Raw genomic sequence first — 23,348 nt, forward strand, 5'->3', positions numbered from 1 at the left:
AGAGGCAACTGAGGGAGAGGCTAAGGGTGAAGAGGGGTGAGGGAGGGCAACAAGGGTGAGGGAGAGGCAACAAGGGGTGAGGGAGGCAACAAGGGGTGAGGGAGAGGCAACAAGGGGTGAGGGAGGTAACAGGGGGTGAGGGAGAGGCAACAAGGGGTGAGGGAGAGGCAACAAGGGGTGAGGGAGGGCCAAGGGGTGGGGGAGGAGGCAAAAAGGGTGAGGGAGAGGCACAGGGGTGAGGAAGGGCTGGGGGAGAGAGAGGGGTGTAAGGGGTGAGGGGGTGAAGAGGCAACAAGGGGTGAGGGAGAGGCAACAATAAGTGAGGGAGAGGCTACAAGGGGTGAGGGAGAGGCTACAAGGGGTGAGGGAGAGGCTACAAGGGGTGAGGGAGAGGCTACAAGGGGTGAGGAAGAGGCTACAAGGGGTGAGGGAGAGGCTACAAGGGGTGAGGGAGAGGTAACAGGGGAGTAAGGAAGTGGTGACAGGGGTTGAAAGAGAGGCAACATGGTGGTAGGGGAGAGGCAGTAAGAGAATAAGGGAGAGGCAACAACATAAGAACATAAGAACATAAGAATGGAGGAAACTGCAGCGGGCCTATTGGCCCATACTGGACAGTCCCGTTTACACCCAACCCCTATTGCTCATATAAGCATCCAACCTATGTTTGAAGCTATCCAGCGTATTCGAGTTAATGATGATATTTGGTAACTTGTTCCATTCATCCACTACTCTGTTTCCCCAAAACCAGTAAGCTTACTCTATTTCACGCCTAAATTTAAATTTGTCTAATTTAAAACCATTGTTACGAGTTCGCTCCTGGTTGGATAGTTTGAGTACCTTTGTAATGTCCCCTTTGTTTAGCCCTGACTTCCACTTATACACCTCTATCAGGTCGCCCCTCGCTCTACGTCTCTCGAGGGAGTGCAAATTAAGACGCTTTAACCGGTCTCTGTACTCAAGGTTCCTAATGCCCGGGATTAGTCTTGTCATTCTCCTCTGAATTCTTTCCAAGGATTCTATATCCATTCTGTAATACGGTGACCAGAACTGAACTGCGTAATCCAGGGGAATAACAGTGGTAAAATAAAGTTGAGAGGAGTGGGAAGGATCGGTGGAAAAAGGTGAAAAAAGATGAGGTGCACCAGGAAGCGTGTGGTGGTGGGGGGTGACGGGGCTTCAGGGGACGGGGCCCGGACAAAAGCCCCTCAGTAAAAGGGCAAAATAGGACAGAAGCCCCTGTGTTCATGTTAAGGAGAGGGTCATTAGAAATATTAAAAATATATAGATTTAAATATGAAATTATTACAATTTAATTAATTAGAATATTATAACGCTTTCAATTTTGATATAGAATATTATTAAATAAATAGAAAAGAAAAAAAGACGACATGTTTTATCTTCATGTTCATTCTGTATTTACTGGGGTGACCCGAGGGCCCAGTGAGGTCACTGAATGTCAGGGGAGCAATTACCCCAGTAGACAAAACATACGTCATTGCAGATTTAATAAGCATTCCTTGTATACTTCTTTATAACTATAACAGACTTCCCTAAGGTTAGGTTAGGTTAAGTTTTGTTAGGTTAGAGAAGTGTTCATAAAATGTAAAAAAAATTAAATAATTATTTTTAAAATTCCTATTATTTCTCTCGGGGTACTTTCGTCCAAGGGGGCTTTTGTCCTAGGGGGCTTTTGTCCTAGGGGGCTTTTGTCCTACTGGGCTTTCGTCCTACTGGGCTTTCGTCCAAGGGCTGTCCAAGGGGCTTTGTCCAGGGGGGCTTTGTCCTAGGGGTTTTGTCCCGGGGGCTTTTGCCCTCCAAGGGGCTTTTGTCCAGGGGCTTGTCCTAGGGGCTTTTGTCCTAGGGGCTTTTGTCCTAGGGGGCTTTTGTCCAAGGGGGCTTTTGTCCTAGGGGCTTTTGTCCAAGGGGGCTTTTGTCCTACACTCGTCTGGCACACTACTTCCTTGGAATGAATAAAGTGTTGAGATAAAATAATTATAATTTCTTGACTTTTTTATCACATGTTTATCACCTGGACACGGCAATGACAACTGAGTAACTGAGACTCAGCAGTCTGGTGTACTGTACATAAAAGTCAACGGTAGGGATACTCCCTGGGCGTAAGGGCTGGTGTGTTATTTATTACAGTATTTGTTATTTTTTTCTAAGAATTTAATTGATAATTAATCGAAGTTAATAAAATAATTTGCCGAAATTTCGATTAAGCTAAGTTAAGCTGTTATTTCAAAAGTTAACTAGTTAAGCAAAGTTGATTAATTGCACCATGCCTACAAAAGAGCGTGGTGGTGAGGCCTTACCTCTGTTGCCTTCAAGCGTCGTCTGTTCATTGTTGTATACTGATGGTCGATCTCCTCACAAAACTATGATCGACTATAATATTTAGGTGGGCTGTAGGGTGAAGCAGAGAGCGTGTAGAAACCTGCTTATACTACCAGAGGCTCCTGACACACTGATCAACGACGCCTCACTTATCAGGGAACTTTAGTTGCCTCATCTTGCTTATCTTTTGTTAACACCCCGGCCTCACGGTGTTATTGAGAAATCCGACTGCAAGAGAGATTTACGAGTAATGATAAGTCGGAATCTTAAGCCAATTAAACAATGTGTATTTGCTCCGTTCTTATGTTCTCATAGTTTGGTGTGCCACGTCACCCTATACTATAAATAATTAATAATAATAATTAACGGTTTATTGAAAAAATTCTGCAGCACGAAGGCTGAAAATATACATTGGACATAAATGACTTATTAAATACATTGGTGGTTTAACAAAAGCCTTCATTAGAGAAAGGTAAAGGAACATACAGTGAACATACAGATTAATGTAGGTGTTGAACAGCAAACTCGTAGTGTAGTAACTCCCTCCCAGATGGTGTTAGGGGGAACTCACGTGGTGTAGTAGTTCCCTCAGATGGTGTTATGAGGGACCTGGCTTGGTGTAGTAATTCCCTCGCAGATGGTGTTATGATGGGCCTCACGTGGTGTAGTAATTCCCTCACAGATGGTGTTATGAGGGGCCTCACGTGTAGTAATTACCTCACAGATGGTGTTATGAGGGACCTCACGTGTAGTAATTACCTCACAGATGGTGTGATGAAGGACTTGGCGTGGTGTAGTAATTCCCTCACATATGGTGTTATGAGGGACCTCACGTGGTGTAGTAATTCCCTCACAGATGGTGTGATGAGGGACATGTGGTGTAGTAATTCCTTCACAGATGGTGTTATATGAGTGAGGTTTGGTCCCAGGCCTTCCTATCGTAGACGTTTCTGTGTGTGTGTGTGATAATAATAATAATAATAATAATAATAATAATAATAATAATAATAAACGATTTATTAAGATAATATGGCAGCCCGAAGGCTGAAAATATACAATGAACAGAGGTGGTAGGTTACAAATGTTGGAATCGGGGATTGGGTCACTTGATTGACAAAAGCTTTCAATACGAAAACATAAGAAACATAGAGTCAACATATAGATTAACTATATATCTGGTACTGTGGGAACTGGTCTTATAAACATTCTTGTGACCTGATGTTTGGAGTTTTTCTTGGCTTGTCATCCAGTGTTGGTGAGTGTACGGCGGACTGGGTGTGTCTGGTGCGGTCAGGTCAACATTGACCTGTGTGTGTGTGTTTGCGTGTGTGTGAGTGTGTGTGTGTGTGTTAAATTAATAGTGTTGACTTCAATGTGTTCTTTATTAGTGAGGTTACGGGGTTGGGGGTGGTGAAGTGAGGTAGGTGGGGGGTAGAGTGAGGGGTGGGGTGGGAGTCAATGGGAGTGTAGGTGGGGGAGTAGGCAGGTGGGGGTAGAGTGCAGTAGGTGAGTAGAGGTAGGTGGGGGGTGAAGTAGGCAGGGGGAGTGAGGTAGGTGGGGTGAGTGAGGTGGGTGAGTGAGGGGTAGGTGGGGGGTGAAGAGGTGGGAGGGTAGTGGGGGTAGAGTGAGGTGGGTGGTGGAGTGGGGTAGGTGGGGAGGTGGGGTGAGTGGGTAGGGGGGGTAGAGTGCGGTAGGTGATTGGTAGAGAGGTAGGTGGGGGTAGAGTGGGGAGGTGGGTGGGGGTGGAGTGGGGTGGGTGGGGGGGTAGTAGGTGGGGTGGGTGGGGTGGAGTGGGGTGGGGTGGGGGTAGAGTGGGGTGGGTGGGGGTGGGAGTGCAGTGGGTGGATTGGTGAGGGGGTGGGTGGGGGGGGTGGGGAGGTGGGGGCAGGGGGGTAGAGTGAGGTAGGTGGGGGGTAGAGTGAGGTAGGTGTGGGTAGAGTGAGGTAGGTGGGGGGTAGGGTGGAGGAGGTTGGATGACGAGGTGAGAAACTTTCTGTTATCACGTTAAGTCAAAATCTTTTCTATGATAAGAAAAATTTCCTCAAAACCTGACAGTTCAGTTCTTAGTCATTCTGTGGAACAGTTGTGAGTCAAAGAGCCACCACTTGGGTTGTCACTTCCTCACATGTTTCTTATTATTTACCAGAGTCATCGCATAAAACTAATGATTCTTATTCGTTGTCAAAATTGTTAATAGAAGTTTACCAAAGAAAGAAAGATATACACCATTATATATCTTGGACTAATTTTGTTGCTCTACGTAATATTTTCTTGAGGCAGCTCTTCCGGTGTGTTGTATTATTCACTAGATTCTTGTAAGTCATTCAAGAGGTCCACCAAAGCATCATCAGCCGAGTCAGTAGAGAGATTAAAAGTTCTAATACAAAACTTTGTTGCAGAAAATTGATTCGTCTTCCATTATAACTTTGTAGCCTCGTTCTTAAATATTTGAAGGCCAAGTCAACGAGGTACCCGGTCACTGATGTCGAGGTAAACAACATATTGTTTATATCCCGGAGTTGACCTCACCATCCACACATTTCTCATAATACACAAACAATTTATATCTTCAACAAAACCTAACCATCATTATAAACTGAATGAGAGAGAGAGAGAGAGAGAGAGAGATTAACAAGATAAGTTAATCCTGGTTGCCTTCAGCTAGACGACGGTCGCTGGGCCAAGGGGATATAGATAAAGTTTTTATAATATCCAAGCAGGATAGGATTCGTAGGAACGGATCTAAGTTGGATAAGTTTAGGTTTAGGAGGGAAATAGGAAGGAACTGGTTCACAAATAGGGTGGTGGACGAGTGGAACAAGCTTAGCAACTTTGTAGTAAGTGCTGAAACGCTGGAAAGTTTTAAAAGGAGGTTAGATAGATTCATGGATGAAAGAGTGGTGGTAACTCTCGACAGGAGCTGCCATGCACAGGTCAACCGGCCAATTACAGACTCCATATTTTCTTATGTTCTTTTGTTAAGGCATAAGTGGCCATCTTATAATAAAAATAAAAAAATTTTTTATTTATAACTATCAAATAATAATGATAATTGTAATGTTTTTTCCACTAAACATTAACACGGAAACCAGCGCCAACACGACAAGTCCTCTGTCAGCTGTGTTCTGTCAGTATGTCGCATAAGGAAGTGAACTTCCCAGAAAGTCTGACCATTGACTTTATCCTCTGTGTGAAAAATCTGGGAAATCTTAAGAACATGAAGCTGTCAGTGAAGGCGAGGCGTGGAAATTACCTTCTTGTGTGATGGCTGGCAGGCATGACAAACTCTCCGGGTTCTTCTGTCTGGGGGAGTTTTCTTGTCATATACACGTATTGCTTTACTTCCATTACTCCTGTACCTGAGTCTTCACACACCTGGATGAGCTCTCAGATAATTACAGTTTACTCACAGTACTTGTAGAGTGCAAGATAAACATTAACAAACACTCTTGTTAAACGTGTAGTGTGAAGTGACGTAGAGTGTGTTGTGTTGTGAGACACACAGTGTGGAGATGACACCTGACACATAGTGTGGAGGGGTGAGGAACAGACACACAGTGTGGAGGAGGTGACACCTGACACATAGTGTGGAGGAGGTGACACCTGACACATAGTCTAGTGTTCTGAGAGACAGACACATATAGTGTGGAGGAGGTGACACCTGACACATAGTCTAGTGTTGTGAGAGACAGACACATAGTGTGGAGGAGGTGACACCTGACACATAGTCTAGTGTTGTGAGAGACAGACACATAGTGTGGAGGAGGTGACACCTGACACATAATCTAGTGTTGTGAGAGACAGACACATAGAGTGGAGGAGGTGACACCTGACACATAGTCTAGTGTTGTGAGAGACAGACACATAGAGTGGAGGCGGTGACACCTGACACATAGTCTAGTGCTGTGAGAGACAGACACATAGTGTGGAGGCGGTGACACCTGACACATAGTCTAGTGCTGTGAGAGAAAGACACATAGTGTGGAGGCGGTGACACCTGACACATATTCTTGTGTTGTGAGAGACAGACACATAGTGTGGAGGAGGTGACACCTGACACATAGTCTAGTGCTGTGAGAGAAAGACACATAGTGTGGAGGCGGTGACACCTGACACATAGTCTAGTGCTGTGAGAGAAAGACTCATAGTGTAAAGGAGGTGACACCTGACACATAGTCTAGTGCTGTGAGAGAAAGACACATAGTGTGGAAGCGGTGACACCTGACACATATTCTTGTGTTGTGAGAGACAGACATATAGTGTGGAGGAGGTGACATCTGACACATATTCTTGTGTTGTGAGAGAGAGACACATAGTGTGGAGGAGGTGACACCTGACACATATTCTTGTGTTATAAGAGACAGACACATAGTGTGGAGGCGGTGACACCTGACACATATTCTTGTGTTGTGAGAGAGAGACACATAGTGTGGAGGAGGTGACACCTGACACATATTCTTGTGTTGTGAGAGAGAGACACATTACCTACAGAAACACAATTAAGGAACACTATGGCTATGATAACGAAAATACAAACAAGTGAATAATAATAACAATAATAATAATAGTAATAATAATAGTAATAATCAAACGTGCTCAAACACTCACCCAAAACATGATGGAATATATCGTTTCCAGAATTACTTAACTTTCCATCCTTTTAATTAAACAGTTGAAGGACATCGCCAATCACAGAAGCGTTTTTACACCCAAACTCATTTTCGGCTAATTTCAGAATAATTGGGGGCAGTGCGCCTTTAAAGTCAGTAACGCGGCGGTAAATCCAATTATCTTTTGGTAATTGTCACGTGTCTATAAAATCTATTCCCATTTGCTGGTCATCGGCTTCGTTACGGTCATAAATCCTTCCCAATTAACCGTGTGGGTGGAGCATAAATCTGTTATAACTATTAACGAAAAACTTTTAGTGTACATAAATATTTTCAGTTGTTGTTGTTATTAATTTATTTTATTTTTGTTTTACTTAAGAGAAGTGAAGGAATAAGATCATTGGTGCAGTGTTTTATTGTACGTCTGTTTATGTATAAGTCGTGGGCGTCATAAACCTCGGGATGGGATCGTCAGGTGATGGTGAGGCAACTGATAACACTACCTGCGTGATATCTAGTGCGTCAGGAGCCCGGCCACAACAGCCAGGCTTCACTCTCACTCTACAGTAAGACAAACAACTACGTAGTTCAGCCATTAGTATTATAAATGTTTTCCTGTTTGTAAGAAAATGTTATTAATTAATGGGAGGAAGTTTCCGCTACCTAATATTATTTTGCAGAGATTATCCTCATGAATTATACACCGCATCGAGGCTGAGTCTAAATTTAATTAACTATCAGGCTTACAGGCTCACAAAACTTCCACTTTTTTAGATATAAAAGGAATTTCAGAGGGAGGTAATTCAGGCATCATCGCTTTATGTTATACATAAATGGTATGACGGAAATGAACTCAGATTATTAATTCTTCAATATAATTTACCTAATAGCCATTATGAATAACCCGCAGAAGATGTTAATAAACAAAACAGAATATCCGAGAAGGACATAACGAGACTCACAACGGTTAAACTTGAACAACTCAACAAAGACATACATCAGCAGGCTGTGCAGGAGCTCATTGTAGTCTTCGTTGGCCCCGTGTTCTTGGGGACGAACACCAAGAGAATAATTTTCTAGATTTGAAAAGTTTTAACAAGGTTTTGGGATTTACGACTTGGAAGGACTAATGTGGGGGAGAGGAAGAGGGAGAAGAGAGCGGGAAAAGGAGAAAAATTGAAGGAGGGGAGAGTAAAGGGAGAGGAAAAAGTTAGGAGGGGAGAGAAAGAGAGAGGAAACAGGAGGCGTACGAGTTGACAGGATTGCATCGAGGGTTCAGGGAGGAAATGGATCCATTGATCATCTGGACACAGTTGGTGGACTTTACCGCTCTTCCGTCTGACACACAACACCCATCAAGTTTAGAACTTTCTCAAGGTCATCTCTTGGGGTCAGGACATTTATCTAAATGTTGGCTGCTCATAAGTAGCCATTTACGTCCTCAAATTGTACCTCTTCTATGAACGCTTTAAGCTTTACGTCTTAAGCTGGTTCTCCCTCCTTGGGCACCTTAAGCTTTACGTCTTAAGCTGGTTCTCCCTCCTTGGTCACCTTAAGCGTTACGTCTTAAGCTAGTTCTCCCTCCTTGGGCACCTTAAGCTTTACGTTTTAAGCTGGTTCTCCCTCGGGCACCTTAAGCGTTACATCTTAAGCTGGTTCTCCCTCCTTGGGCACCTTAAGCTTTACGTCTTAAGCTGGTTCTCTCTCCTTGGGCACCTTAAGCTTTACGTTTTAAGCTGGTTCTCCCTCGGGCACCTTAAGCGTTACATCTTAAGCTGGTTCTCCCTCCTTGGGCACCTTAAGCTTTACGTCTTAGGCTGGTTCTCTCTCCTTGGGCACCTTAAGCCTTACGTCTTAAGCTGGTTCTCCCTCCTCGGCCTCGTCCAACTCCTTCTTGATTGCATTTCCTTGATACGCTCCTTAAGAGTCCAATTTAGTCGATGTTTTGCCACACTTTTCCTCCCTCGAGCTTGTGATGGTTTTCCTGCCAGGAAATTCCTTCATGTGATCATTGGTCGTCGTGGGCCTCGCCTGCAGCCCAAGCTACACTTCCTCACCGCTTCATCTTCACCTCGTCATCTTCTGTATGATTCATCCACCAAAACTACTCTGCTCACTCAGTTGTTGGAAGAAGAACAACTTTGTTTATAACTTTGTCTCTGGTGAGTCGCTGCTCCCTCTAACAACATTACCCCACGTGTCTTTCGTCTGTCTCTACAAATGCATTTTTTTTCATTTATTTGGTATTTTTTTCTTTTTATATTAATAACGTGAAAAGTAAGAAATGTTTGTTATTACGAATTAATTTTGATATTAATTTGTTTTCATAGCTTTAACAATTACGTCATATCATCTAATTCATCAGTGTGTGTTTAACAGTCTTAATATATAAAAATAATCATTGGATCATTAATTTCCTTTATCATTTCCCTATTACATTTATAAACAAAATTAATCTTTTAGTTTCGTTCAAAGTTGGATTGAATATCTTTCCCTCCTCTGTAAGCGTCAGTGACCAGCTGGTACTTCCTGGTGTTGACGGCCGATCTTTACTTCTTGTGCTGGACAACAGGGCGGAGTTACATAGTAGATATCATGTCATTATATAGTTTATACAAGTGTGTGTGTGTGTGTGTGTGTGTGTGTGTGTGTGTGTGTGTGTGTGAAAACAATTGTACATCAGCACCTCCACAGGGAAAGAGAATGGGATAAGTTCAATTATATTAAGAGAACTTCCTTTGTATTCTCTTCTTTGTTTCAGCTTTTACATTTGTAGTAAAGATCAAACATTTTATGATCCACACAAACTCTCTTACTTCACCTGAACTCGTGGGCCTTTCTCTTGTGTAAGTCGACCAAATGCTTACAGTAAACATGATCTCAGTAAGTAATTAATATACATTCCTTCAGTATTTTGTATCATAATGTGTGTGTGTGTGTGTGTGTGTGTGTGTGTGTGTGTGTGTGTGTGTGTGTGTTGTCTCTTATCCATTATTTAATTGTCGAGAATATACATTTATCTATACTTTTCATCCGTAAGTATTTTGGGGGGTATTTTCTCGCCACAGTTTGTTGTCTCTCCTTCACCAACTTTACATCCCGTCATGACCAAAGTTTTATAAGATTTAAAAGTTTGGTGGTCCTGATGTGGCCACCTTCAGCGCCTTCTGTGTAGCCGACCTCTGCTGGTGACATCTGTCGGGGATGATGTTGCTTAATAATAATAATAATAATAATAATAATAATAATAATAATAATAATAATAATAATAATAATAATAATAATAATAATAATAATAATATTTATGCTTTCTACAAGAACCTAGACAGAAAATGGATTTAACATAAATAAAAATAATCCCCTTTCATGATTTATAAAAACGTTTTACTTATTTATAAAAAAATAATAACGCAGGGTTATTTTTTCTTTCCACTGGGAGTTAGAAACGGGATAAATTCTATTAAACATTTCAAGTGTATGAGACGGGAGAGGAAATATATTCACGATTAACCTGTTACAGCGAGCCCGAGTTCCGCCAAAAGGCAAACTTATAACAAAGTTCTTTTTCCCTCGCTAATGAGTATGTCAATTTCCTTCATGTCAAAACTTTCCGTGTGTTGGTTCTCCATTAGATTCTTAGGAGTTTGTGTCAGACTGAGAGCGTGAAGTATCATAGCAGAGTAGTTTTGGTGGATGAATCATACAGAAGATGACGAGGTGAAGATGAAGTGGTGAGGAAGTGTAGCTTCGTCTGCAGGCGAGGCCCACGACGACCAATGATCACATGAAGGAATTTCCTGGCAGGAAAACCATCACAAGCTCTACCGAGGAAAAGTGTGGGAAAACATCGACTAAATTGGAGCGTATCAAGGAAATGCAATCAAGAAGGAGTTGGACGAGGCCAAGGAGAGAGAACCAGTTTAAGACGTAAAGCTTAAGGTGCCTAAGGAGGGAGAACCAGCTTAAGATGTAAAGCTTAAGGCGTCCAAGGAGGGAGAACCAGCTTAAGATGTAAAGCTTAAAATAGTCCAAGTAGAGAGATCCAGCTTAAGATGTAAAGCTTAAGGCGTCCAAGGAGGGAGAACCAGCTTAAGACGTAAAGCTTAAGGTGACCAAATAGAGAGATCCAGCCTCTTTCCCACTCTCCCGTCCTCCCTCTCTCTCCCCTCGTCTCCTCCCTCAGCCTTAAGTCATGAGGATCTAGTTAAAAGTTTTCTTGTATAACACACCATCCTCATGATTCTCTGGCCTAACAACACTTCCACCAGGGAGCAGACACTCAGTCAATACTCGCTATCTTACCGTTTCTTTACTTACTGTGTTACAAAAAGGCAGCTGAATATAAAGTTATCTTGAGGTTCTATATCATATAACGGTAGACAATACTGATGATATAATTTGTTCTTCCATTTATTCATTTATTTATTTACTTATCAATTTATTTATTTAGCTATGTATTTATTTGTTTATTTCATTTATTGATTCTTCTCTGTCTAGACGCCATCATCATTAATAGTTTAGAGATATAGAGAGATACAAGTGATCGTGAGCACGTTCGCGCCCTTGTGAGAGTTTGAAGGCTCGTGACAGCGTATAGCGAACGAGGTGTGCCAAGTCCGTAGACTTGCATCGTTTTCCATCGTAAATACAATTGTTAATTAATGCCTTCCTAAAGAAACCATCGACATGGGACCAGGTTTGTTCCACTCTACGATTTTTTTGCGATTCTTACACCAAGTTTGATTAAAAACGATTGTGCCGTTTCGGCTGCCCAGAACAGACACACACACGCCTAGTCCTATAGAGTATTAGATACACATAACTACCTCAACACACACACACACACACACAAATACTTTCAACACCTTTTATTTAATTATCTCTCAAAGGTTTCAACAAACATTCCTTCAGATGGTTACAAGTCACGAGATATAAATGGAAATATTATTGTAATTTGGGCAGCACATATACGACATTTAGTGCATCTGTGGGAGTCGTTTAAGAATAAATTTTGATAAAAATCCAGAGAATATTTAATTAAACAGAGTAAAATTACATTAAAGAAGCATTTTTTTTTTGTCCACTAGTGATTTAATTATATTTAAATTTAAGTCATTATGCATGATACCAACTTATTTTAAAGTATAAGGACTGTCTAAAGTAAAGAAGCTTTTAATAGCTTAGCCTATAGAAATATTAGAATAGCTACCCAGATAATATTTTATTTTACTTTACTTTACCATAAGAGAGAATATTCATGATTAACTAAACTAATATTTAGATCCACTGTAAATTTCTTAAATTAGTTCGAATAAAACTTTACTCGTATGTTTTGGCTCAAAATTAAAATGTTTGTAAATAATCTCGAATTTCTGTTGTGTTTCTTTTTCCTTCACAATTGTTTTCTGTAACCATTTTGAATCTTGTGTTGAGGACCACATAAAATAAATAAGCAAATACTAATACTGTGTTATCAGGTTCTTGATGTGGATATTAAAAAATCGGTAGCGAATAAATTGTAATAGTAAAAAGTTTATTCAGAAGAAGAATTAGCTAACATGCTGCACCACCTGGGAAGCGTTGGGTGTCCTGTACCCCACCTCTGCTGCAGTCATGTTAGTTAAGTGAGATAATATGCATAAAAGTTTACAGAAGAAGAGTATTGAATACCCCTGACGTGGTCGTTCCTGCAGTCAGTACAACACCTGAAAAACTAAAAAGGCTTCATTTGTGTCACACATGAGGTAAAATTTAAATCACCTTCAGTAACCTATAATTAATTTTTATCGTAGTTTATTTTAGTTCAAGACACACATGGCTATGATAAAAACGACCCCATTTAGGAAACTGAATGATAGAACTATGGAAGATGTAATTTATTTAAACAATCTAGGAATCGCTTGAAGATTAATCCCTCCCTAGTTTTACATTGAGAATAGTCACTATAATGCCAACCTAACCTAACCTAACCCCTCTCCCCTCCGGTAACATTAGGAAATAGTCTTGGTGGGCATAAAGTGTCCCATATCAAGTCTCAAATACTGTACCTGTATATTAGGCAAGACCTCAAGAGTTTTGAACACGTATGATCAATTCTATAGATGTTTTCTCATATAGAAATAATAGGTGATACTTATCTTGCAATTTTTATATGAAAAATTATGAAGTTACTGATCAATTGATATTTTAAGCATTGAGAGAAAGAACTTAAGCATTATGAGAGAGATTTTAAGCATTATGAGAGAGATTTTAAGCATTAAGAGAGAGAATTTAAGCATTAAGAGAGAAAATTTAAGCATTAAGAGAGAATTTAAGCATTAAGAGAGAGTTTAAGCATTAAGAGAGAGAATTTATGCTTTAAGAGAGAGAGGGACATAAACGTTGGCTTGGCACTCGTCCCCATACCTGCCATTGTAGTGTATTTCGTCCCCAAGAATTCCCGCTAAAAGGTTATGTTTAATTTTGTGTTTGTCGGTAAAATCAAAGTCTTCTTATATCAAAATTAATGAAAATATCTAATGAAGAGTAAAGGTTCGAAAACTTTAATTCTAAATAATTAATGTTGAATATATCTTGTGTAACTCTAAACTCCTTACTTTAATTTCAATAAGAATCACAATACTCACTGCGATACGTATCCACACCTGATGATGTCTAAGGCTCTCCTTATTTAAACCTAGCTAACTTTACCTCACCTAAACCTCTCCTTATCTAAACCTTGCTAACTTTACCTCACCTAAACCTCTCCTTATCTAAACCTAGCTAACTTTACCTCACCTAAACATCTCCTTATCTAAACCTAGCTAACTTTACCTCACCTAAACCTCTCCTTATCTAAACCTAGCTAACTTTACCTCACCTAAACCTAACTTAATGTTCATGAGTTACTGAATAATAACTTGATCAAAGACTCGTCCCTCATCACTAATACAAGTAGTTATCACATTTAAAAGGTTAAAATTTTATATGTTAAAGGCTGTTGGAGAAAAGTCCTTTAGTTGTACTGTCACTTGTTGCTGAATCACACCCGGAACTAGATTCAGAGATTGAGGAACTAGATATATCACATCCCACAACTTACCACAAGATATTTTTGCAGCTATGAATGATATTGACCGAGTTATAATTCTATTGGTCACATTATTTTGCGTTGAGGAAATCCTGATGTGCCACAGTGTGCAAGAATTTTATATAATGTTAAATAATGATGACACAAAATACAAAAAAAAAATCATTCATTTGGATTACTTAAGTTGTCTGAGGGCCTTGGTTACTGAGAACTCTTTAAACAAGTCACAACATGGCAGAAGACCTTAGGGAAACCTTGAAAATCCAAAAGGAGTGGAAGACATAAACCCAAATCACTTCTTCATGGTGTCCAACGCATCAAAGTTCGCAATATTGTCACGCTTAGCCGAGGAAGCTAAGCAAGAAGAGTACTGAGCCGTAGGCAAGACTTTTCCCTTTCATGTCCATCACTAAGTTACGGTAGCCCTTAGATAAATTAAGTAACTATTAGAATTTTTATTGTTCACGAGTATTGCGAGTTGTCAGTTTAGATTTGTTTGAATATATTGGACATATGTTCCTATGTAGACTGAATCTGATAACAAATTATTAATATGTCATTAAATATTCAATTCATAACAACTAAAGTAGTTAGCTTTCTCTCGTTAACTGTGTTCGTACAATTTCTTAGAACTTTTCAAAAGATTATCTAATATTTCAAAACAAAATATTTTAAGATACTTTTACTTTATACAAGAAGTTGTCACATTTCTGGAACATATAAGCAACAATATCTTATTACATTATTTTTGAACTTTTCAAAAGTTGATCTAATGATTCAAAACAAACTGATATTATAAATACTTTCACTTTACATATTAATTGTCTCATATACATAAAATCTGCAATACCAAATATAATTAAATTACTAGGTCGTCTCTCGGGTCTATCGTTTTCTGTGATGGGCGACCAAAACACATGGTTCCATTCTCTCTGACTGAACACCGACAACTGCGATGTCTTGCGCTGGATGGAGGTTGTGAGGCAGGCCAGATCACCCTTGTCTATTAACAGAAAAGAGATGATGATATTCACTGATGATTGATATTTTAATGTAAAAAACATCAGATATAATTAAGGTAAATACGTAAAATACACCAGCTTCTTGAGCCAGCAACGATACATGGTTTTTCTAGAGATGTTTTTCGTGTTAGCTCTATGCACAGGTGATAACTGTTTGATGTGAAAAATCTTAAAAAAGAGGAAAATCGTGGGTCAAAATGTTCGAGGACTATTTAGAATATTCCCCTAACTTTAATACACTAAAGACTTTTATTACTATACACCCGCACATGCTCGCCTATTTATAAACATTCTCACACACCATAATACATACATACTTGATGACAAACCCACAGTACTGAGATTACCCAAGGCATGGTAGACGAATACAGTGTGGCCTTGTAGTGTTGTCTCTGTGAGTTCGTCCACACTGCTGGCTGCCATCCACACAGCTGGATCCACCTTCAATTGCCCGCTCAACACACCTGACCGGAAGAATTAAGGTGATATTAAACATTAATTATTTTCCATACGTTCTCTCTATTTCATTCTGCTTCCTCCCCCCCCCCCTCATATGGGTAACACAGGACAACTTGGTGCTTGAGGCTTACCTGCGAGAGAACCAGCTGTTATTGTGGGCGCAGTGCAAAGGAGCCATACCAAGACAACACCAGTGAGTGTCTGGCTCATGATCACCGTGTCCAGCTACGTCTTGTGGTGCATCGGTGGTCCCTGGCAAAGAACACACCGAAGGAGTCAGAGTGAGGGAGGGATGGTCACAAAGTTGAAAGTTTGATAATTACGAGTTTTCATAGAAATTAGGACAATTAATTATCAAAATTTCAATAATTCGTCCACAGATCCTTAATCAACATGTCGAAAGCCACTTTTATTAAGATTATGACGAAACGTAACTTCTGGGGTGTAAATCTTGAATGTTTTCGATTCATTCAGTCCCGTGAAGCTCCGACACCTGGGTTGAGATGTTTTATGAATCAGTGTCATGAACCACTGCGGACAGTACTTTCGCCGCTGTTGTTGTGTTAACAAGTGTCACAGTGAAATGCTAGGAAGTGCCATAGACGAGTGATGCAAAGTGTCATCGTTGGTGATGGAATATAAACTCAAGAGGTAAGTGGTGGTTGTATTTGTTGAGGTTAATATTATGTACAGTGAGGCTGTGTAGTTGCTGTGGCAAGGAGCCGCCGGAGTTGACTCACCCCATAACAGCTAACACTATATAACATTACCTTAATCCCCTTCACTAAAAACTCTTACCAATAACTCCACCAAATAAACACAAATAACATTTCACGAGGACCTACTGTACTTGGCGGAATACATAGACATATTGTTAAACTTAAATGGGGAATGAAGAAATTTCCTGCCTGTTTGTTTACAAAATGGCGTCTTGGTCCATCCACTGGCAATGAAAACTTAAGAGAGGACTGTAGTTGTTTCCTTGTAATAGGTAATTATTTTAAATACGATTCAAACATTATCTTATTTATGAATGATACATGAAGTGAGCGTTTAAATCATTTTAACTTGTGTGAAACTGTAATCCCTTATTCACTACTTATGTTTATATTGTCAGCTGGCGGAGTGAGAGAAGAAATGTTGTAAACTGGAATTTAAAAACAGATATAAGCTGTTTAAGTCATGAGTATTTTGAAGGACATCTTGCATATTTACACAAAGGAGAATGGGCGGGGGGTCCGGACCCGCTTTTTCACCAGAAAATTCCTATACTTTTTATTTAATGTAGTATTGTACTCAGTCATTTTTGTGTAGTAAAAAGTGTTTACGACTGACTTCAGAATACTTCCTAATATCAAGTGCACATGGCTTCAAAATGGCCTCAAAATGCCCAGCTGGGTGGGCTTGCTACGCTCGCCAAGTTCCCCCACCCACAACTTCTTGTACCCCCACCACTTTTCTTTGTATTCCTGAATCCGATCCTGTTACAGCAACGAGCCAAGTAAACCTACTTGACCAAATGGCGTAACCATAAATTTTAGTCAGGTGGGCCAAATATGTTTACAATCGGGTCGGGACATTACGAAACTAAATTATTTCTAACAGAAAATTAACTATTTTATCCTAACCTAACTATGCTGACCTAACATTGTGGCCTTGTATTATTTTGAAGGTAATTTTATTTATTTGTTTTTTGCGTTCTTGAGTAAATGAGAAACTGCAAAAAAATTGTTTTATAGTTTTCAAGCGTTTCTCACGTAAACCACCTATTTACCAATAGTCATATATGAGACAACCTCTACCTAAAGTCAAGAACACGCAAATTAGTTTTACGAATGACAGTAATCTTGTTTTCTGATCCATAGTTATGTTTCTCACCAGAAATAATGGACTTAGAAACATAAGATCAACAGACCTTGGTTAACCTTTTCCTAGTAAAACTTTATTATATTATTACTGTAAGTATTCAGTCGTTCATTACCATTTGTATGTAAAGAAACAATTCCTGTGACTAATTACTGGGTTTTTCTCGACCTAGTGAAAAAGTTGTCTTGGATACATACAGTGAGTAGTCAGATATTTGTTAGTTTACGTGCGAAACTCGTGGTTAATATTTCATGAGAACTATGGGCTCACATACAGTAGAGTATATTAAAGTCTTATAACCTATGATGATATTAGTGGGAAGGACTATGAGGGGTAAAATATTACTAATTAATCGAATATGAATCACAGCATCTGAAAATAGTCAGTGTAGGTTAAGTGGCTTACTCTTTGAGGTTCTGACCATAATGACTTCGTGTACTATACATTGTGTCAAGTTATATCGAGGACTTGAACTGAGGGAAGTATGTACCATCTCTTGTGTTACTTTATAGAATTTTGCTTTAAATATCAGTATCATTGTATAAAATAAAAGTTATGAAAGCAGAACTATGGCCTCATTCATGAATGTTATTTCAGGCAGGATGGTCCCTGACCCAAGACATGACAGTTGACCCCAAGGCTTCCTCTACCACCAGGGCAAGGTGAGCACTATTTCTGCTGCTGTTATTATGACACGATAGACAAGTATCCTTATTGATTGTTGGTGTTAATTAAAAACATTGTTAGTATCATGGCTGTTCCTGTTAGTTGAAGAGTACCTACAATTATTGGTAAAGGTCAAGAAGAGGGCCACCACTTGTTTGTTTTTTTTGTGTGCGCACGTGGGGGGAGAATCTTTTGGGATACATTTGGTGTAATGCGTAAAAGTTTATCTAATAGGAGGGAAAGAAAAATGTAATTATTTGAAATATATGAAGTTTTCCTTCAGAACTAGTATATGATATCGTCATCAAAATTCCCTCAGGAAAGCTTAAGGTCTAAACCACTAACGATGACACAACACGAACCAACTAAAACCAAACTTAATAACTTCATGAACATACATATCTAGTGATTATGGTAGGGTAGCGTAGGTTGGTTTCTGTCGCCAATCGTTGTAGCCCCACAAGCTATTGTCATTCGCTGGATGGCTTCAAACATAGGTCGGATGGAAATATGAGCGATAGGGGTTGGTTGTAAACAGGACTGCCTAGTATGGGCCAATAGGCTCGTTGCAGTTTCCTCCATTCTTACTTTAAAACAAACACCTTCAGATCCTTCCAATATATAACGCAGTATAAGTGGCGACTTTCTCACTTAACCTTTACAAAAACAATTATAGGAGTAAAGTGGGAGGGAAGGTTAATTTGATTGGGTTATTTTTGTAATAGTAGATGAAAATTAACAGTCTCTTGAGGGACTGTAACACAACTCATTATACTTCAGGTATGTACAAGTTATTTTTATATCACATATCTGGGTTGTTTTTGTTTGTTGTGCTTGTTTCTCTCATTTTTTTTTTTTTCATAATTATTACGTCTCCTCTAAGTCGCCGTTACCTCCCGTGTTGAAGATCGGGATCATGTTCTCTGCATAAATTTCACTTGGGAAATGTTCTTGATCCAGTGATTTTCTAGATACTGACATGCGTAAATTATTAACTCAATCAACTTCTGGAACTTTTAATTCTTTTATGCCATTATTGGCTGATCTTTTAAGTCCTGTATCTTGGTTATCCTTCCAGGAACGAGAGAGGCATCTCCTTAGTTATCTGGTTCTTCCTTTAAGACATCTCACCAGTTTGTTATGGTCTTCCTCTCTCACACGCTGGTAGTTATTTGCAGGAAACACAATATGCCTACGTGAATGTCGTGTTTTGCTTTTTAAATAAGTTATATCATGGTAAAATATGGTTGTCCCTGTGAGGCACGAATTGTTCCTCAATGTTTTCCTCATCACCATGGACTCTTTAGTTTTCAGGGACACACCTAAAGAAGAAACTTTAAAGGGAGTATTTTTTCAAGGAATTTGGAAGCACTTGTTTCCATCTTCTGGAATCTGTCGTGCATAGTGGGGAGTAACACAGTGCCTCCCCTAGTGTTGGAGTAGTGGTGGGGAGTAACACAGTCCCTCCCCTAGTGTTGGAGTAGTGGTGGGGAGTAACACAGTGCCTGCCAAGATACAACAACACAACCAAACGTAAACTTGTCATTATTTTCTCGATTGATTATTGAATTCCATCTTACGGTGTACAAGGCCAGAGAGAATAACACCAGGGAGAACAACAATCGGGAGAATAACACCAGGGAGAATAACACCAGGGAGAATAACACCAGGGAGAATAACACCAGGGAGAATAACACCAGGGAGAACAACAACCGGGAGAACAATACCAGGGAGAATAACACCAGGGAGAATAACACCAGGGAGAATAACACCAGGGAGGATAACATCAGGGAGAATAACACCAGGGAGAACAACACCAGGGATGATTATGCCAGGGAGAATAACACCAGGAAGAATAACACCAGGGAGAACAACACCAAGGAGAATAACACCAGGGAGATTAACACCAGGGAGAATACCACCAAGGTAACAACACCAGGGAGAACAACACCAGGGAGAACGCCACCAAGGAGAACAACACCAGGGAGAATAACACCAGGGAGAATAACACCATGGAGAACGCCACCAAGGAGAACAACACCAGGGAGAATACCACCAAGGAGAACAACACCATGGAGAATACCACCAAGGAGAATACCCCCAGGGAGAACAACACCAGGGAGAATAACACCAGGGAGAACAACACCAGGGAGAACAACACCAGGGAGAACAGGGTGCGTAGAACGAGGATGCAGGGTGCCATAAATTACGGAGTCAGGGTGAATAAACCTAGGGTGTATGGAACCAGTTGGGGCCAGGGTGAACTAGGGTAGGGTGCGTAGGGTCAGGGTGTATCGAGATAAGGTGCGTAGGGCCAGGGTGTACCGAGATAGGGTGCGTGGAGCCAGGGTGTACCGTGGCAGGATGCGGGTCTGATTGCAATATACTAAAATAGTTTGTTATCTAGACGTATCCGCCCTCAGTCACTCTCACTTCTCCAAGCGCAGACGATACCTCACGCTGGGTGTCTGTAATGAAGGATAGGGAGATCGAGGGAGATAAAGATAAGACCGATAAGGAGGGAGGAGAGAGAGGGAGAGTGAAGAGAGGAAAGGTAGTAAGGAGAGAGGGGTGGAAAGGAGGAGGGAGAGAATAAAGGAGGAAAGGAGAAAAACGAAGGAGGGTGAGAGGGTAGGTAGTACGGTGAACAAAAGAAATATAGAGAAGTGTGACCAACTCATTGTAGTGTGGCGGTATAGGTGGAGAGGTACTTTAACCCACTAGAGTATAACTAAACCTGATTCGAGCGTAATGTAGGGTGACAAAAAAACAACGATTCTTATGTTTTCATTCTAGTTTAAAGCGAATTTTTAGTTGTTGTGGATAAATATTCTAATTTATTGAAAGAACTAACTGCTAATGAATCACTAAAGGGTGTATTTAGATTTCTTGAATAATAATAAAATAATTACCCTGTGTTAAGTATGTGAAACAGCAGAGTCAAAGCTGATTGGTTTTTTTAACCTCATATAGTGTTGACTAAGATATCAGGCATCACACACTACTGCCGCTGCTGGGGTTACGTTAAACCTCCTCACTGGGTTAACGTCCTCTCTCTCTCTCTCTCTCTCTCTCTCTCTCTCTCTCTCTCTCTCACCTGGCAACCACCTCATTGTTCCCGTCGCTTCCATTGTTCCGTGTTAACAATTGTCGACCGAGTAGACAGAGAAATTGGTGAACTAGACAGGTGACTATTAGAGCACAAACACCGCCATCTACTGAACTATGACGCCAACTATAACCTTTACTCTACTTTCTCTGAAATTTTTAGTCTTGGGGAAAATATATAATTTCTCCCGCTGATGAGGATCATTAGCGAAGCTCTGCAGGATATTGTGTTCATAATTAATCACGTGTAATTTTATCTAATTCTCTCTTCATTCTTTTTGTAGTATCAGTTCATTATGACTAAATTGGTTATTGTGTATATATACAGTTTTAAACTATTATTACATTCATTTTCTGAAAGTGTTTGATTAGGATCTATGAAAGATGACTTCTTATTCCTCTTGGCTAAATTAATATATCATTAAACGAGACTAACTAGAATCGATACAATACTGGTCCAACATATCGGATAAATAACATATCCACATATACTAATCTTACCTCACACAAGTATCGGGTAAATAATGTAACAGGTGAGGCGGTAGACGGTGGATTGGCTGGCCTTCACTCTTGTGTGGACCCTCGTGGTTGCTGGCCGCACTGCAATTTGCTTATTGTGTTTTTCATGCATTTCAATAACACTACATATCCATTCACTAACAGAGTCACAACTGCTTCCTTATTATAGTGTCTTCCAGAGGCATAGTCCAAGACATAACGGCGATCATGGCAGTAGGGGCAATAGTAGTCGCAATAACGACCCTAAGTTGTAACTCAAGCCAGTAAGTAAAGAAGCAGTCAAGACAACAACCACAAAATTAGACGAAACAATCATAAAGAAAGGCAAGCAGGTTCTATTGTAGGTTGAACAGCAGTCACAGAAGACATGTTGGCAGTCCCAGCAGAAGGCTCAGAAGTAGTGCAGAATCAAACGCAACGATGACCACAGAATTGGACTCAACAGTAGGCAAGGCTATAGACTAGACGTATTAGTATGCACAGCTATAGTCCCAGCAGCAGACACAGCTTTAGTCCCAGCAGCAGACACAGCTATAATCCTAGAAGCAGACAGTTATAATCTAAATAACAAGATACACCGTAAAAACAGCAGCAGAAGCAGATTACACGAAGATCAGGAGACACGACATGTACCCCCGTCAGCGGCGCTCTGCACACTGACCCGCCCCCCTTATCGGCGCTAATGTCACCAGGCAGTAACTGTGCGGATAACACTTTAGCCGATATCTGCTCATAGCCCAAATATCAACATACACTGTTACTTTGTATGTCCTTGTGAAGACTTATGTGTGAGTTGTATGTTTTGTTTTACGCTGAAGTTAGAGGTGTTACAGATTTTCGAAGGAAATAATAGTTATCGCGATTATCTTCATTCTCTTAGTTTTAGAATATCAATATAAAACATCGCGCAAATGCATTGGAATGTATTGATCTCTGGATGACGTAGTGAGTCACCCTGTGGAGAGGGAGAGAGAAAGAAAGGGGAGAAACAATAACTTTTCAGTTTTCAACGACAATCAGTTTTAAATATTAAGCTGGCATTAGCTGGAGTGTAAAAAATGCATGCTGTCTAACACAATGCTGAGGGTTTTATTGTTTATGCCTTTTTTACGGTTTATTTACGTCAATGAAAATAAACTTGTCCGGTTTATATGATGTTTGCAGTTTTGTGGTGATATTCAAAATGCATTAGTTGTGAGTTAATGCCTTGACCATTTTCATTATGCAACCGTATAACTTAAAGACATTGCTTAACCTCTCGAGTCCTCGGGGTTTAAACCATCGTCCTCAAAGGGTTAAACCATCGTCCTCAAAAGATAAACCATCTTCCTCAAAGGGTTAAGCCATCGTCCTCAAAAGATTAAACCATCGTCCTCAAAAGATTAAACCATCGTCCTCAAAGGGTTAAGCCATCGTCCTCAAAGGGTTAAACCATTGTCCTCAAAAGATTAAACCATCGTCCTCAAAGGGTTAAGCCATCGTCCTCAAAGGGTTAAACCATCGTCCTCAAAAGATTAAACCATCGTCCTCAAAGGGTTAAACCATCGTATTCAAAAGGTTGCCGTGTCCTTCGTATTCACATTTACGTTAGGTCAGGTCAGGTCTATACGAATAGTGTTCATGGTTTGGGCGCACTCCATGAACAGTGTGTCAGGACAGCGGAGGTGAGGTGGGAGGGTGGTCATAAGACAC

The 23,348-nt window shown here is 40.3% G+C and overlaps 1 long non-coding RNA gene across 1 annotated transcript; it reads right to left on the minus strand.

Annotated features, from left to right (window-relative positions):
• Positions 1 to 12,465: 12,465 nt before the first annotated feature.
• On the minus strand, positions 12,466 to 22,300 carry LOC121867407. The gene is made up of 4 exons (XR_006089151.1): positions 21,639 to 22,300; positions 15,629 to 15,749; positions 15,386 to 15,502; positions 12,466 to 15,019 (listed from the first exon to the last, which is right to left on the minus strand). It is a non-coding gene; the product is annotated as an uncharacterized LOC121867407 (long non-coding RNA).
• Positions 22,301 to 23,348: the final 1,048 nt, after the last annotated feature.

Source organism: Homarus americanus, unplaced genomic scaffold (genome assembly GCF_018991925.1).
Source record: "Homarus americanus isolate GMGI-L3 unplaced genomic scaffold, GMGI_Hamer_2.0 scaffold32583, whole genome shotgun sequence".
Taxonomy (NCBI): domain Eukaryota; kingdom Metazoa; phylum Arthropoda; class Malacostraca; order Decapoda; family Nephropidae; genus Homarus; species Homarus americanus.